At 38.4% G+C, this 17,072-nt stretch overlaps 1 non-coding gene across 1 annotated transcript; it reads left to right on the top strand.

Moving 5' to 3' along the window:
• The first annotated feature begins 6,847 nt into the window (after positions 1-6,847).
• Positions 6,848-6,981, top strand: LOC116627666. The gene has a single exon (XR_004298520.1). It is a non-coding gene; the product is annotated as a U11 spliceosomal RNA (small nuclear RNA).
• The last annotated feature ends 10,091 nt before the right edge of the window (positions 6,982-17,072 follow it).

The following is a 17,072-nucleotide window of genomic DNA, read 5'->3' on the forward strand; positions in this document are numbered from 1 at the left end:
TTGTTCCATTTCTTTGAAAAAAGTGGATGGTATTTTGATGGGGATTGCATTGAATGTGTAGATTGCTCTAGGTAGCATTGACATTTTCACAATATTTGTTCTTCCAATCCATGAGCATGGAACATTTTTTCATTTCTTTGTGTCTTCCTCAATTTCTTTCATGAGTATTTTATAGTTTTCTGAGTACAGATTCTTTGCCTCTTTGGTTAGATTTATTCCTATGTATCTTACGGTTTTGGGTGCGATTGTAAATGGGATCAACTCTTTAATTTCTCTTTCTTCTGTCTTGTTGTTGGTGTATAGAAATGCCACTGATTTCTGTGCATTGATTTTATATCCTGCCACTTTACTGAATTCCTGTATGAGTTCTAGCAGTTTTGGGGTGGAGTCTTTTGGGTTTTCCACATAAGGTATCATATCATCGGCAAAGAGTGAGAATTTGACTTCTTCTTTGCCAATTCAGACGCATTTTATTTCTTTTTGTTGTCTGATTGTGGAGGCTAGGACTTCTAGTACTATATTGAATAGCAGTGGTGATAGTGGTCATCCCTGCCGCGTTCCTGACCTTAGGAGGAAAGATCTCAGTTTTTCCCCATTGAGAATGATATTTGCCGTGGGTTTTTCACAGATGGCTTTTAAGATATTGAGGTATGTACCCTCTATGCCTATACTCTGAAGAGTTTTGATCAAGAAAGGATGCTGTACTTTGTCAAATGCTTTTTCTGCATCTACTGAGAGGATCATATGGTTCTTGTTCTTTCTTTTATTAATGTATCACACTGATTGATTTGCGGATGTTGAACCAACCTTGCAACCCAGGGATAAATCCCACTTGGTCGTGGTGAATAATCCTTTTAATGTATTGTTGGATCCTATTGGCTAGTATTTTGGTGAGAATTTTGCATCCATGTTCATCAGGGATATTGGTCTGTAATTCTCCTTTTTGATGGGGTCTTTGTCTGGTTTTGGGATCAAGGTAATGCTGGCCTCATAAAATGCATTTGGAAGTTTTCCTTCCATTTCTATATTTTGGAACAGTTTCAGAAGAATAGGTATTAATTCTTCTTGAAATGTTTGGTAGAATTCCCCTGGGAAGCCATCTGGCCCTGGGCTCTTGTTTGTTGGGAGATTTTTGATGACTGCTTCAATTTCCTTAGTGGTTATAGGTCTGTTCAGGTTTTCTATTTCTTCCTGGTTCAGTTTTGGTAGTTGATACATCTCTAGGAATGCATCCATTTCTTCCAGGTTATCTAATTTGCTGTCATATAGTTGCCATAATATGTTCTTATAATTGTTTATATTTCATTGGTGTTGGTTGTGATCTCTCCTCTTTCATTCATGATTTTATTTATGTGGGTCATTTCTCTTTTCTTTTTGGTAAGTCTGGCCAGGGGTTTATCAATCTTATTAATTCTTTCAAAGAACAAGCTCCTGGTTTCGTTGACATGTTCTACTGTTCTTTTGGTTTCTATTTCATTGATTTCTGCTCTGATCTTTATTATTTCTCTTCTCCTGCTGGGTTTAGGCTTTATTTGCTGTTCTTCCTCCAGCTCCTTTAGGTGCAGGGTTAGGTTGTGTATTTGAGACCTTCCTTGTTTCTTGAGAAAAGCTTGTATTGCTATATACTTTCCTCTTAGGACTGCCTTTGCTGCATCCCAAAGATTTTGAACAGTTGTGTTTTCATTTTCATTTGTTTCCATGAATTTTTTTTCTTCTTTAATTTCCTGGTTGACCCATGCATTCTTTAGTAGGATGCTCTTTAGCCTCCATGTATTTCAGTTCTTTCCGATTTTCCTCTTGTGATTGAGTTCTAGTTTCAAAGCATTGTGGTCTGAAAATATGCAGGAAATGATCCCAGTCTTTTGGTACCAGTTGAGACCTGATTTGTGACCTAGGATGTGGTCTATTCTGGAGAATGTTCCATGGGCACTAGAGAAGAATGTGTATTCTGTTGCTTTGGGATGGAATGTTCTGAATATATCTGTGAAGTCCATTTGGTCCAGTGTGTCATTTAAAGTCTTTATTTCCTTGTAGATCTTTTGCTCAGATGATCTGTCCATTTCAGTGAGGGGGTTGTTAAAGTCCCCCACTATTATTGTATTGTTGTCAATGTGTTTCTTTGATTTTGTTATTAATTGGCTTATATAAGTGGCTGCTCCCATGTTAGGGGCATAGATATTTACAATTGTTAGATCTTCTTGTTGGATAGACCCTTTAAGTAGGATATAGTGTTCTTCCTCATCTCTTATTACAGTCTTTGGTTTAAAATCTAATTTGTCTGATATAAGGATTGCCACCCCGGCTTTCTTTTGGTGTGCATTAGCATGGTAAATGGTTTTCCACCCCCTCACTTTCAATCTGGGGAATGAGTCTCTTGCAGGCAGCATATCGATGGGTGTTGTTTTTTTATCCAATCTGATAGCCTGTGTCTTTTGTTTGGGGCATTTAGCCCACTTACATTCAGGGTAACTATTGAAAGATATGAATTTAATGCCATTGTATTGCCTGTAAGGTGACTGTTACTGTATATTGTCTGTGTTCCTTTCTGGTCTATGTTATTTTTAGGCTCTCTCTTTGCTTAGAGGACCCCTTTCAAGATTTCTTGTAGGGCTGGTTTCGTGTTTGCAAATTCCTTTAGTTTTTGATTGTCCTGGAAGCTTTTTATCTCTCCTTCTATTTTCAATGACAGCCTAGCTGGATATAGTATTCTTGGCTGCATATTTTTCTCATTTAGTGCTCTGAATATATCCTGCCAGTCCTTTGTGGCCTGCCAGGTCTCTGTGGATAGGTCTGTTGCCAATCTAATGTTTCTACCATTATAGGTTACAGATCTCTTCTCCCGAGCTGCTCTCCCAATTTTCTCTTTGTCTCCGAGACTCATAAGTTTTACTATTAGATGTCAGGGAGTTGACCTATTTTTATTGGTTTTTGAGAGAGGTTCTCTGTGCCTCCTAGATTTTGATGCCTGTTTCCTTCCCCAAATTAGGGAAGTTCTCTGCTATAATTTGCTCCAATATTCTCCCCCTCTCTCTCTTTCTTCTTCTTCTGGGATCCCAATTATTCTAATGTTGTTTCATCTTATGGTATCTCTTATCTCTCGAATTCTGCCCTCGTGATCCAGTAGTTGTTTATCTCTCTTTTTCTCAGCTTCTTTATTTTCCATCATTTGCTCTATATCACTAATTCTCTCTTCTGCCTCATTTATCCTAGCAGTTAGAGCTTCCATTTTTGATTGTACCTCATTAATAGTCTTTCTGATTTCGACTTGGTTAGATTTTAGTTCTTTTATTTCTCCAGAAGGGGTTTCTCTAATATCTTCCATGCTTTTTTTCAAGCCCAGCTAGTATCTTTAAAATCATCATTCTGAACTCTAGTTCTGACATCTACTAATGTCCATATTGATTAGGTCCTTGGCTGTCGGTACTGCCTCTTGTTCTTTTTGTTGAGGTGATTTTTTCCATCCTGTCATTTTGTCCAGAGGAGAATAGATGAATGAGTGAACAAAATGCTAACAGGGTAACAATGTCCCCAGGAAATATACACTAAACAAATCAGAAAGGACCTGAAACCAGGGGAAAAGAAAGGGAAAGAAAGAAAAAAGAGAAAAAGAAAAAGATACAAACAAACAAACAAAAACAAAACAATACAAAAAAAACAGAATATGATCAAATATGATCAGGCTGGTGCATAGATCAGTGCCACAGACTAGATTTTGGGCGTATTTTTGTCTGTTAGAAGAAACTGCCTCCCAAATTTTAAAGAAAGAAAAACTTACATATGTACAAAAATAAGGGTTAATACAATGAAGGGATGGAATATGACTGTAAAGATGAACATTATAAAAGATTTTATTAACAGAATTGATACGATAAGAAGTTGGTTGAAAAAATAAAGAAGAGGATTTAAAAAAAAAAGGGAGAGAATATGATGAATCAGGAGACTAGAACAAAGCCATATACTAGAGATTTAGGGTATATTTTGATCTGTTAGAAGAAACTGTATCCCAAAATTTTAAAGAGAGAACAACATATATATATATACCAAAAATAAGGGTAACTAGTATGAAGGGATAGAATATGACTCTAAAAATGAAAAATAAAAAAGATTTTTTAAAAAAGGGATTGATAAGATGTTGGTTGAAAAAGGGAAAAAGAAAAATTAAAAAAAAATACAGTTAAAAAAATTAACTTTGAAAAACTAAAGAATCATGGGAAAAAAGCCATGAATTCTATGTGCAGTGTTCCCCTAGTGCTGGAGTTCTGCTGTTCTCATTGATCGGTAAACTTGGTCTTGGCTGGCTGTTCTTGCTGATCTTCTGGGGGAGGAGCCTGTTGCTGTGGTTCCCAAATATCTTTGCCAGAGGGGGAATTGCGCCGCCCTTGCCCGGTTGTGCTAAGTAATCTGCTCGGGTTTGCTCTCGGGAGCTTTTGTTCCCTGCAAGCTTTCCGTACAGCTTTGGAGGATGAGTGTGAAAATGGTGGCCTCCCAATCTCCACCTGGACGAGCTGAGAACTTGGGGGCCCCACTCCTCAGTGAGCCCCCAGGGAAAAGCAGTCAGTCACTCCCGTCTCCCCAGTCTCCGGTTGCACTCTGTGCTCACCCGGCCTGTGACCGAGCATTTCTATCTCTGGCACCCAACCCGGTGTGGAGTCTCCTAACCCAGCAGATCCCTGTGTTGCGCTCCCGCACTGCTCCTCCCGGGGGAGGAAGGTGAGTCTCCCTGGATCTGCCGCTTGTTGGGTCCCTGCTGGAGGAGCAGTGGTCCGACTGTGCTGTGGATCATGGTTTATGGCAACCCCGAGCTGAAAGCCTGCTCCTCAGCTCCCTCTCTGCAGCTGGCATCCCCGCTCCGATACCTGGGAGCTCTGCCACACTCAGGCACCCCCAGTCTTTCTGTGACCCTGAGGGTCCTGAGACCACACTGTCCCAGCACGGGTTCCACCCCCTGCTTAGCCACTGGAGTGACGTCCCTCAGCGGAGTAGACTTCTAAAAGTTCCAATTTTGTGCTCTGCTGCTCTATCACTTGCCAGAAGCGGCCGAGGGAGGCCCCCTCTCCCACCATCTATCCTCCGAGTATCACCTGGGATTCACTTTGCAGGTCCTACCTTCCAGAAAGTGGTCGCTTTTCTGTTCAGAGAGTTGCTGCTATTCTTTTCTTTGATCTCTTGCTGAGTTCGTAGGTGTTCAGAATGGTTTGATCCCTATCCAATTGAATTCCTGGGACCAGACGAAATCCAGTTCTCCTACTCCTCTGCCATCTTGCTCCTCTCTCTATATATTCTTTATCCATTAATCAGTTGATGGACATTTGGGTCTGTATAATTTGGCTATTGCTGATAATTTTGCTATAAGTATTGTGGTGCGTGCATGTATCCCTTCAAATTAGCATTTTTGGATGCTTTGGGTAAATAATAGTACAATTACTGGATCATAGGGTGGTTCTATTTTTAACTTTTTGAAACACCTCCATACTGTTTCCCAGAGTGGCTGCACCAGTTTGCATTCCCACCAACAGTGTAAGAGGGTTCCCGTTTCACCACCTCCTTGCCAACACCTTTCTTGTGTTGTTAATTTTAGCTATTTTGACAGGTGTGAGGTGATATCTCCTTGTAGTTTTGATTTGTATTTCCCTGATGATTTAGCCATTTTGACAGGTGTGAGGTGATATCTCCTTGTAGTTTTCTTTTGTTTTTCCCTGTTGATGAGTGATGTTGAACATCTTTTCATGTGCTTATTGGCCATCTGTATGTCTTTGGAAAAATGTCTATTCATGTCTTCTGCCCATTTTTTGGCTGGATGATTTTTTTGGGGGTGTTGAGTTTTATAAGTTCTTTATGTATTTTGGACACTAAACCTTTATCAGTAACATCACAGGATACAAAATCAATGTAGAGAAATCTGTTGCATTTCCATACAGCAATAATGAAGCAGTAGAAAGAGAAATCAAGGAATCAATCCCATTTACAATTGCACCAAAAGCCATAAGATACCTAGGAATAAACTTAACCAAAGAGGCAAGAGATCTGTATTCTAAAAACTGTAGAACACTTATGAAAGAAATTGAAGATGACACAAAGAAATGGAAAAACATTCCATGTTCACAGATTGGGAGAACAGATATCATTAAAATGTCTATATTACCCAAAGTAATCTACACATTTAATGCAATCCTCATCAAAATACTACCAGCATTTTTCACAGAGCTAGAATAAACCATCCTAAAATTTGTATGGAACCACAAAAGACCCCAGATAGCCAAAGCAACCTTGACAAAGAAAAGCAAAGGTGGAGGCATCAAAATTCCGACTTTAATTTATATTACAAAGCTATAGTGATCAAAACAGTATGGTACTGGCACACAAAAAAAGACATATATCAATGGAACAGAATAGAAAACCCAGAAATGAATCCACAACTATGTGGTCAATTAATCTTCCACAAAACAGGAAAGACTATCCAATGGGAAAAGGACAGTCTCTTCAACAAACGATGTTGGGAAAACTGGACAGCAACATACAAAAAAATGAAACTGGACAACTTTCTTACACCATACACTAAAATAAATTCAAAATGGATGAAAGACCTAAATGTGAGACAAGAAACCATTAAAATCCTAGAGGAGAACACAGGCAGTAATCTCTTTGACATCGACCACAGCAACTTCTTACTAGATATAGCTCCTGAAGCAAGGGAAGCAAAAGCAAAAATAAACAATTGAGACTTCATCAAAATAAAAAAAACCTTCTGCACAGTGAAGGAAACAATCAACAAACTAAAAAGCAGCCTACAGAATGGGAGAAGATATTTGCAACACAGTATTTCTATCTTTAAAATGGTCAAGTAGTAAAAAAGGACTTCTGTTGTGAGTGGCACATGTAGGGCAGCTCCATTGCTCTTCTTGCAGAATAGACATCAAGAGATTTCAGAAGCATAATTTTTTGGTACCTGTGCAACTAGTGATTGTTGGTCCCAGTGCCCCCTCCGATAAAATAAAATACAGATTCAAGGGATACATGCACCCCAGTGTTTATAGCAGCATTATAAACAATAGCCAAACTATGGAGAGAGCCCAAATATCCATCGACTGATGAATGGGTACAGAAGATGTGGTATACATACAATGGAATATTACTCAGCCATCAAAAAGAAAGAAATCTTGCCATTTGCAGTGACATGGATGGAAAACAGATGAACATATGGGAAGGGGAAAAATAAAAAAGGAGAGAGGGAAACAAGCCATAAGAGACTCTTAAAGATAGAGAACAAACTGAGGGTCTGAGGAGTGAGATGGGTGGGGAATGGGCTAGATGGGTGATGTGTATTAAGGAGGGCACCTGTTATGATGAGCACTGGGTGTTGTATGTAAATGATGAAATACTGAATTCTATTCCAGAAACCAATATTGCACTGTATGTTAACTACCTAAAATTTAATTAAAAAAAAAAAAAAAAGTAAATTAGCCAACTTTCACCTGAACTACTATTTGGCTCAAGAGATACTTGGAAGGTTGAGCTAAAAATAATCAGATATGGAAGGGTGAGAGAGGTAAAAAGAATCATGGATGACTCAAAAATTAATGTGTCAATAACTGAGGTGGAAACAGGAACAGACATAGGCAGAGGAAAGATGAAGTTTTGATATGAGTTTAAAGGATATGTAGTACATCAGAGTCAAGATCATATTCTCTAGGAAGTTGGATAGGAAAGATAGTTCAGGAAAGAACATGGTAGATAAAGATTTTCATGTCATTAGCATTGAGGTGATACTTGAAATTGTAATATATGAGGTCAACCAGGGAGTGAGAAAAGAAGAGATCCTAGGAGAGAGCCCTGAAAAACACTAATGTTTAAAAGCAGGTAGAAGAAGAGAGTTTCTGAGGGAGGCTGAGGTGGATCAGCCAGAGAGGCTGTCAGCTGTTAAAACCCAAGGATATAATGCTTCTGGAATTGGAAAATGACCCCAGGCCTCTTTCTATCTTCACTTGTTGCTCTGGTTTTAGCTCCTGGTGATTGGCTTTCTTTATTTTCTTGCAAGGTCAGTTATACATTTATACGGAAATTTGCTATAATTTATCCAGATTTTGGTTTGTGGAGCAAGAAAGTATTTCAGAATACTAATCCACCACACTGTCAGGAGTATTCCACTGTATTTCTTTTAAAATTAAAAACAGCTGGTTACAACTTGGTAAAAGACATTCATGCAAAACTTACAGCCCACATCATACTTAAATGTGAAAGACTGAATGCTTTCCCTTAAGATCAAGAACAAGACAAGGATGTCAGCTCTCACCATCTCTATTCAATGTTGTACTGAAGAGTCTAGCCAGTGCAATAAACAAAATAAAACAAGACAAAAACAAGAAATAATAGGCCATATTAGAAAGGAAGAATGATCAAAACTGTCCTTTGAAGATGACATGTTCATCTATGTAGCGAATTCTATGACTTCTACAAAGACTATTAGAACAAATAAGTGAGTTTGGCAAGATTGCAGGATACCAGATCAGTATACAAAAACCAACTGAATTTCTATATACTAGCAATGAACAATTGGAAATTGAAAAAAAAATTTCCAGTTACAATGTCATAAAAATATGAAATACTCAGGACCTGTGCAATGAAAACTAATAAACATCATTGAGATAAATTAAAGAATACCTTAAAAAATTGATAGATGTGTTCACAGGATAAAAGACTCAATATTATTAAATGTCACTTATCCCCAAATTGACCTATAAATGTAATGCAATCTCAATCATAATCTTAAAAGGCATTTGTGTGGAAATTGACAAGCTAATCTTAAAGTTCCCATGGAAGTGCAAATGTCCCACAATAGCCAAACCAATTTTGGAAACAACAAAGATGTAGGACTTACTTTAGTTGATTTCAAGAGATACTATTACAAAGCCATATTAATCAAAGCAGTGTGGTATTGGCATATAGATAGACAAGTGGAACAGAACAGATAGTACAGAAATAGACCCACATATTATGGCCAATTGATTTTTGACAAAGGTGCAAACGCCATTCAGTAGAGAAAGTATGGTATTTTCAACAATAAATAGTGTTGGGGCAATTGGATAACCATATGCAAGAAAAGAAGAAAGAACTTTGACCCATACCTTGCACATATAAAAAAAATAAGTCAAAATGAATCATAGGCCTACATGTAGAACCTAAAACTATAAAACTTCTAGAAAAAATATAAGATAAAATTGTTGAGAACTTGGGTTAGTTAAGCAAAAAATTATTTGATAGGGTACAAAAAAGTATGATCCATAAAAGAAAATTTGGATGAATTGACCTTTATCAAAATTAAAAACTTTTACTCATTGAAAGACTCTGTTAAGAGAAGGAAAAGATAAGACACAGAATTGGAGAAAATATTTGCAAATCGTATATCTGAGAATGGACTTATATACAGAATGTATAAAGTACTCTTATAATTCAATGATAAGAAGACAAACAACCCAATGAATAAAATGAATAAAAGGTTTGAAAAGACATTTCACCAAAGAAGATATGTTGATGGCAAATAAGCACATGAAAAGATGCTAAATATCATTAGTCATTAATTAAATGCAAATTAGAACCCCAATAAGATGTATATACCCACTCACTAGAATGGCTAACATTCAAAGACCAATTACAACAAGTGTTGGCAAGGATGTGGAACAAGTGGGACACTCATATATTGCTTTTGGGAATATCAAATGGTACAACCACTTTGGAAAGTATTTCATCAGTTTCTTTAAAAGTTAAACAAACATACATCTACCATACTACTAGGCATATGACTCCTAGGCATACTACTCCTAGGTATTTACCCAAGTAACTAAAAGATCTGTTGACTCAAGACTTGTAGCAAATGCTAACAGTAACCTTATTTGTAATAAAAAACTGGAATGGACAATCCAAATGTCCATCAACAAGTGAATGAATAAACAAATTGTGGTACATACATAAAATGGAATACTACTCAGCAATAAAAATAACTATTGATACATGCTACAGCATGGATGAAACTCAATATAATTATGCTGAGTGAAAAAAGCTAGACAAAAAGAGTACATGCTGCAATGATTCTATTTATATAAAATGCAAACTAGTCAATAGTGACAGAAAGCAGATCAATGTTTGTCTGGGGATTGGGTTATGGGGAGGTATGGAGAGGAAGGGTTATAGGGGAATGAGGAAAACTTTTGAGGGTAATGGATGTGTTCACTATCTTCATTGTGGTTATGATTTCATAGTACATATATATATGTACATATGTCAAAACTTAAATATTTATGCATATTTAATTGCATGTCAATTAAACCTCAATAAAGGTATTAAAAACAATTGATTAAAAAAGATATACATATTTAAAAAGTAGGGTCCCACAGACTGGCTACTTGGAACACAAACTTACAGATTTGTGTTAATCTTCACTTTATCTTACCTTTCCAATCTCAGGCAAACTTCTATGAATTCACTACTCAGTTTTACAGATGGATACTCTCACCCCAGCAATTCTGCCTCTATGAAAAGACCTTCCAGGGTACCTGAGTGGCTCAGTCAGTTAAGTGTCCAAGTCTTGATTTTGGCTCAGGTCACAATCTCAGGGTCCTGGGATTGAGCCCCGCATTGGACTCCACACTGAGCCGGGAGTCTGCTTGAGGATTCTCTCCCTCTCCCTCAGCCTCTTGCTCCCCCACCAAAATAAATAAATAAATCTTTAAAAAAAGAAAGAGAAAACTTTCCATATTTACTCTTTTCTCTGTCCCTATGAATTTAGATTCATTCAAGAAATTTTTATCAGTGCTTTTTAACTATAAAACAACATCAGAAAAAACAAGTGAAGTACTATACCAGAGAATGCAGGCACAAGCTATAGCATTTTTTATTTTGCAATGATGATATCAGAAATCCAAGTGAAAACTGTTTAAATGTTGCAGATAAAATGACTAGAGGTGCATAAATTGGATGACTTCTTTTATGAACACAATCTAAAAATATGACCCCTTCTTACTCTTAGAAGCTCATTTTCATTTGGTCTATTTTAATCCTCCCAACTTATTTTAAAGCTGACATCATAACCACTTTACTCTGAGTATTATAATGGCTTTTGGCCAAAAGCAATACAATCTTGATGTAATTAGAATATCAGGAAAATGTTCTAATAAAGAAAATGGTCAAACAGCAGAGCTGTCAGAGGGACTCACTGATAGAGTCCCTTCCTTCCCCAACTTTTGAGGATTCTATAACCTCTTACACTACATGGGTTCTTAACGTGGAGTCTGATCACCACTTGAGAATGCAGGCAAATTTTTAAAATTTCTGGAGGAAAAGTTCAAATTTTTCATCATTTTGTTCCCTTCCTTTGTGAGCTATGCCCAAGTCATACTCTCTATTCCAAATCTAAATTATTCCTGGACTCATCCTTTTATGAATATAAGGAGAAAGAGAAATTGAGAGGGAGAGAAAGAGAGAGAGAGGAGTTCTGTGGACTTCCTATTTGAAGACACAGCTGTGGCATTTGAAATCAACAGGCCTGGGTCTAGTTCTGATCTGTCTTGTACTGTGTGTGTGACTTTAGTCAAGTGCCCTCCCTTAATCTTGACCTGTTTTGTTATCCTTTCAAATTAAGAGGTTGAATTAGATGGTTGCTAAGAGCCTTCCCTTCCAGTTCCAACTTTTTGGGGTCCTATGTTCTAAGGAAGGGTTTAACCTTGATTTTACTTCCAGTTCCCCAGGTCTTTGGTGTTTCCCTCTCCTCTGCCAAAGATCTGCATCAGAGTGATATATTTGTCGAGTTATATTGGCTTCTAGCCTCAGTTAGTACCATTGTTCTGCATGGCAAAGGCAGGGCTATAACAATGACAAGGACTGTTGCCTTTTCCTTTGAGGCTACAGGGTCTGAGGCACTGTCCTATCGTTCACATTCTCTGATAGAGGGTAAAACTTGGATTCCATGATGGCTTGCTCCACAACCATATCCCAACTCCCTGTACTCGATCAATTCACCATTTAGCAAGTTGTGGTCACTCTTGTCATAGGACATCAAGTCAATAAGAGCCCTTAGAAATCACCTAGTCCATCACTCTCTCCACCCTCTCCACAATCACCCCATTGTTTTCCAGATATGTGTAAGGATAAGGGGAGGGAAGGGACTTGCATAAAGCCACACATGGAATTTACAGATCAGGATGAAAACCTAGGGGCTCTTACTCCATGTTCAGTGCTATTTCCACAGCACTTTGTTCTCAATCATATTGCCAGGCATAATACCATATTTTATCTGGTTATTCATTCATTCTTTTATTAAAAACAATCATGAGCCACTATTATGTGCCAAACACTGTGCTTGCTGCTGGGGAAAACGCTGACAGGAGCAAGCCATTTCTGTCCTAGGGTATTCCCAGCCTGTAGACCAAGGTAGTTTCTTGTAGTACTGACAGGCTTAGGGCAACAGAACAAGTTGATTATCATCATTTCCATTATTGTCACCACCAAGCACCCACCCACCTGCACTTAGCTAACGGTGGTCTAAAATGCTTTGAAACACAAGCAATACATAGCATTTCACACGACTTTGTTGATTCACTTGAATGCCCAAGCATTCACTGAGCACCTGCTGATTCAATCCTAACATAGATGGAATTAATCATCAAAAGCGAAAGCTCAGATTCCCACAGTGTTTGCTATGAAAATTAATTTTATATTAACCATGAACATCCTTTGCAATGGTCATTTTCATATTGTATTTGATTTTCACAACTGTGTAAACTGGGAGGTTGAAAATTATTATCTCCAATTTACAGAAGCTCAAAGTGTCTCAGATGTGCTAGAGCTGAAGCTCTTGATTTCTACTCCCTTATAATTCTCTGTGTATATTTTTCAATGAAACTACCACATAGAGCAGTTTGTTTTCATTTAAGAAATGTGAAAAACAATGCAATTAGCTAAGAAACACAGTTTTCTGCTTTGGCAAAAGAAATCTTCCAGAAGAGGAACTGTATTTTAGGGAGGAGATTCCAAGAGAATTATACACAAAGGAATGGGTACAAATAACAAGGACCAAGTTCAGGAAATAAAGGATGCAGGAGATACCTGGAAAAGTTCCCGGTTTGTGGTATGCATCAGGCCAAGGCCTAGTGGAAATAAAAGGAGTGACAAACTGGTGCCAGAGAGCCAGGGTGAGTGCAAGTTCTAGAAAGGAAGTAAAGGTGGGAAGAAGCAGGCAAGTGTCATGAGCAAGTGTCCTCTCTGGCAAGGGGAAAATGGAGGGAGGAACAAGCAAATCAGCAATAGTTGGACAGAGGAGTCATTGTCTTCTGGGACTTTAACTTACATTCAAATATACTTGCTGGCAAAAGACATGGGACAGGAGGGAGGAGAGTGATTGATGCTGTCTGTTGATGAATTTACAGCCCACGGTGTATGTGATGCAGAGACATAATTCAGATGTAGTCTCAGTTGGCCTCTCTCTTGAGAGTTTCTAATCTTGGGCAAAACTCTGTCTGAGCATGATTCCAGTAGTTAAAGATAGGCATTTTGCAACCACTATCGCTATGGCTCCTGGATGCAAGCCAAAGACATCATCTGGTGCTCATCTGCACACAGTGATCTCTTCCTGTGCTGAGGGGAAGCTGGTGGTGATGGACATACTAACACATGGTATGCCTGCACACTACACTTGATGGTAGCAGCTGAAGTGAGCCTTTTAAAACCAAAGTCCCATTAGAAGGACTCTCTGCAGTGACTAAGTGGGTGGACTTTGGGGCCAGATTACCTGGTTTTGCAGCCTGGCTCTTCCACATATTAGTTGTGTAGCCTTGGACAACTTGCATAGCCTTGCCTGCCTCACTTTCCTTGTTTGAAAAATATTGATGGTAATAGTACCTATTTGCCAGAGGAATGCTGTGAGGATTAAATATGTTGGTATCTGTAAAGTCTACATATGAGTTTTTTTTATCATTGTTGTGTCACTTCTTCACTCAAAACTGCAATGGTTTTGTAGTTTTGTCCCTCAAAGTAAAAGCCAAAATTCTTACAATGGCCGTGTAAAGCCCTACACAATCTGGCTTCCATCACCTCTCTGCCCTCTCCTCCTACTACTCTCTCCTTGGTTCACTCAGCTCCAGTCATGTTGGCCTCCTTCCTGGTCCTCTAACATGCCAGGAATGCCCCTGCCTCAAGGCCTTGTCACTGGCTGGTCACTCTGCCTGGATCTTCAATGCAAACTTCCTCACCTCCTTCAAGTCCCCGTTCCAATGTCAGATGCTCAATGAGGCTTACCCTGACCATCTGGCTCAAAGTTGCAGCTCCACCCCCAACACTCCTGATACTTTTAATTCTGTTTTGTTCTTTTCTTAAATAGCACTTATTATCTTCTAACATGCTAAGTAATTTAGTTATTATATTTATCATTTATTGTCTGTTTCCTGCTGGAAGGGAAGCTCCACAGGGCAGGAAACTTTGTCTGTTTTGTTCATTGTTGCATCTCAAGCATTCAGAGCGGTGCCCAGCACAAATCAAGTGCTCAATAAATATTTGTTGAATAAATGAATGAATTGTGGTTTAAGGATTTTCAAGGTGTTGACTACACTTGATTTTCAGTCTTTGTGTGGCCTTGTTTTCTCCCTTTAGATCTTTGGATGCACAGAACCAAATTGATCATACTCCGTAGTTCAAAGCACACCAATGTCATTGAATGGTGTGGGGGTGCCCTTTGTTTTATTTTCTTCTATTGTTTTCCATTTCATTTCCCATCCCCTTTCCAATTTCTCTTCTTAGCCCACTCTTGTGTATTTAGTGTATGTCCTTCCAATCCAATTTCCATATGAGTGTTTAGATGTATATCATTGAAAAAAATCATAGCATTGCTGTATTTAATTGAAAAAAATAACATTGTATTTTAAATATCCATTCATTCCTTTCCCTTTTCTTCCCTTTTTTCATGCAACATTATATTTTGAAGTCTACCTTCTGGTTGCACATAAACGTAATTTCTTATTTGTAACTATTGCTTACTACTCCACATACCTAATGATGGAGATCAAGGATACTCCTGTCCTTATTCTCCAAAACACCATTTCATGAAACACTTTTTTACATGTCTCCTTTTGGATCTTGGTGTATAATCCCAGGTACAGGGTTGCCTATCATACCCTTTGCTCATTTTCCTAATGGAATTCCTGTCTTTCATTTACTCATTGGAAGAGGTTTCTTGTCCATCCTAGATATTATTCCTTTGTTTTTAGACATGACAAATATCTTTCTCACCCTTCAGTTAACTTTGTCTATGGTGTCCACTGTTGAAAATAAATCTTTAATTTTGACATAGCCAAATCCATTGCTTTTTTTTTTTTTACCTTGCTGTTTGTGCTTTTGGAGGTTTAAGAACTCCCCTATGTTGAGGTCTGAGATATACTTCTTAGTTTGCTGAAGCTGCCTCACCAGGGTGTCCCAGGAACCCTCAGCCCTTTCCCATCTTAGTTCCAGCTACCCTCTAGGGTACCTCTTGTATGAAATGCACTGGGACCCCTGGCCTACATCCTGTATTGGCTCCAGTTGCCCTGCCAGGGTGCCACCAGTGTGGAGTGACCCAGAACACCCCAGCCCATGCTGGTCTTGGCACCGGTTGCCCTGTCAGGACATCCCCTGTATTGAGCACCCATCAGCATTCAGCTGATTTTTCAGCAGAAAATTTGCAGGCCAGAAGAAAGTGGCATGATATATTCAAAGTGCTGAAAGAAAAAAAACCTACAACCAAGAATACTCTACCCAGCAAGATTATCATTCAGCAAGGCTAAGCAAGTTGTCCAAGGCTACACAGCTAAGCTAAGCTACACAGCTTGAAGAAGTGCATCCTCACTAAACCAGCCTTACAAAAAATGTTAAAGGGATTTCTTAAATAGAAAAAAAACGGCCATAATTAGAAGTAAGAAAATTATGAATAAAAAGATGTAAAATATGACAACATATACATAAAACATAGAGGGGGGAATAAAAAGGAAGTTATTTTAGAATGTGTTCTAATTCAGTTGCCCTTGGAAACATGTATGAACTAATGCATGCTTTGCATATCAGCAAGTTACCCAAGGGTAAGCACAGTGCCAAAGGTTTGGGCAAAACTACCCCTGACCCTTCTGCTAGTCTATGGATGGATTGTGGATGGTGTAGAAGTTCCTATGGATGGTGTAGAAGTTCTTTTTGGGACTGGGATTTCATCTGGTGTTAACAACATCTGTCTGCTGTATAATGAGTACATTGTCTACAACATAACTCAGGTAAGTCTGAAGTACCTGCTTAAGCTGAAGCTCAACTTTAAGACGTCCCTGAAGTGAACTCAGGGCTGTAGCTAAGGCAAATTCCAGTCACTGATATGAATGTGCCTGGCATTCTCATTGCTCACTGACCAGGCAGAGACCACTGCACAGCTGCTGAGAGATCATACCTTCACTAAATCTCCTTAGAAAAGATTTTCTATGAATGTTTGGTCCTGTGTTAAACGATTTCCCCCAGCTTTTCGAATCCCTTGTTTGTGTTGGTCTGGGAGTGGAGATGGGGTTTGGGGTCCTCCTGCCAGCAGAACCCTGGTGAGGACAACTGACAATAGAGGAAAAGTTGGGGAGAGGGTTTGGTCTAGACTAGTCCTGTAGGAAGAACCACACATGTCAGAACATCTGCCTTACTGGCTTCCCCAGGGAAGGAAAAACTAATCTTCCACCCTTCTTTCTAAGTGTTCACCTTTAGTTTTGGTTTTGGAAAAGTGTTAAGCATTTATTTTGAGGTAAAAATAGAAATTAATTTCATACTACTTAAAAAATAGAATGTATTCTAACTTAAGTAACCATCAACTTAATATAGACTGCTATATACTTAAGATGTTATATGTCAATCTCATGGTAACCACAAATCAGAAACCTATAATAGGTACACAAAAAAACAAAGAGAAAGAAAGCCAAGCAAATCACTACAGAAAGTCATAATCATAAGGAAAGAGAAGCAAGAAAAGAAAGGAAGAGAGAATAACTACAAAAGCAGTCAGAAAACAATGAACAAAATGGCAATAAATATATACC

The sequence above is a fragment of the Phoca vitulina genome, unplaced genomic scaffold (genome assembly GCF_004348235.1).
Source record: "Phoca vitulina isolate PV1807 unplaced genomic scaffold, GSC_HSeal_1.0 scaffold99, whole genome shotgun sequence".
NCBI lineage: Eukaryota > Metazoa > Chordata > Mammalia > Carnivora > Phocidae > Phoca > Phoca vitulina.